The sequence below is a fragment of the Octopus bimaculoides genome, chromosome 17, assembly GCF_001194135.2.
Source record: "Octopus bimaculoides isolate UCB-OBI-ISO-001 chromosome 17, ASM119413v2, whole genome shotgun sequence".
Taxonomy (NCBI): Eukaryota; Metazoa; Mollusca; class Cephalopoda; order Octopoda; family Octopodidae; genus Octopus; species Octopus bimaculoides.
In genome coordinates this window covers 46560425-46561918 of record NC_068997.1, presented here as the reverse complement: position 1 = coordinate 46561918, position 1494 = coordinate 46560425, and positions in this window count along the sequence as shown.

Below are 1494 nucleotides of genomic sequence, written 5' to 3'. Positions count from 1 at the left end.
ATATACATATAATGAACATGGATAAATTTTGTGTATGTGTGTGTACGCGCGCGCGCGCATATGAGAAAAATAGAAGGGTGGCAAACTGGTAGAATCGTCAACATGTTGGATAAAATGCTTACTGGTATTTCGTCCGGGTCTTTACATTCTGATTTCGAATTCTGACGAAGTTAGCTTCTCCTTTCATCTCTACGGGTTCGATAAAATGAGTACCAGTTGAGCACTGGGGTCGATGTTATCTACTACATCTCTCCCCCAAAATTTCAGGCCCTGTGCTATATTAGAATAAATTATATATGAGACCCTTAGTAATGAATAAATTATTATGGTATTCTATTGTAGATGTTCTAAGGCTAAATATTTTTACCGTTTGTTTTTACAATAGCATATTCAATATTCGCTGAAGATTTTTCAATGTCCTTTAATTTTCTTTTAAAATATTTATAAAATATGCTTTCATGTGATTTTTTTAAAGGATGAAATATTAAATTTCTATAAAGTCTATTTCTGGGAAAGTAAAAAAACATGAACAGTAATAACAAACCACACCCAAAATCAAAAAAAAAATTAGCTATTTCCGCGTGCCTTATTTTGTATGTTTTATATGTTCTTAGAATATATATATATATATTAGATATACTATTTCTTATAATAAATGCTTTGCCAGTGTAACAGCTAATGTTTTGCGCATTAAAATGGGGAAAAACTACAACTTGCACGTATAACTGATATACTAACAAGCTATCAACATATGTAATCAGAAACCACAAACAGGAAGAGTAAAAATTCAGAAATGTGGAACTTGTATGTTCCAAAACCTCTGTCTAAAATCCCAACTAAAAATCTTCTGAAATAAGTGGGATTGAGGGTTTCGGAGCTGTAGGTGTCAAGGATTTAGAGGTTAATTTCATTTTCTTTCTTTATAGAATTTTTCTCATGTCCTTGTGCAGGCACAAATCCGACACAAAAGTAGTGTTAGCGGTAAGTTCGGTAAGAAAGAGAAGAGGCAATCAAGAGCTGTCGAAATTTATTCGAGGTTAGCTTCTGGCACGATCAATAGCATACAAATCCAGCTCATGAACTTAACTCAGCAGTTTCAAATGATACCACCACCGCTGGTGACTATGACTATAGGCATTTGACATAAACGATTAAAACGGACATTAATTTTGCCTTTAGTTTTGCCTAATTGCTAATAAGCAATCCTTTTCAATTTGTTGTTTACACTTTTACCCTTTTGGAAATCAGAACACGTTTTCAACGGTTCTTCTTATAAGATTGACAGAGGTAGTTGAGTTTAACCCTAGGCGTTAAGAGCCGCTGATGAGGATTAACATGGTCTACACCAAAATCCGAAATCGCGATCTGGTTATGTACGCTCGGAACTTAACTCCCTTTGTCAGTCATTTAGAACAGTGCGTTTGTGGCTTTGAGTTTGTTTAACTCTTCTCTTTAGCAAAACTGGTGCTAGTCAGTATCCTTTGACTATATATA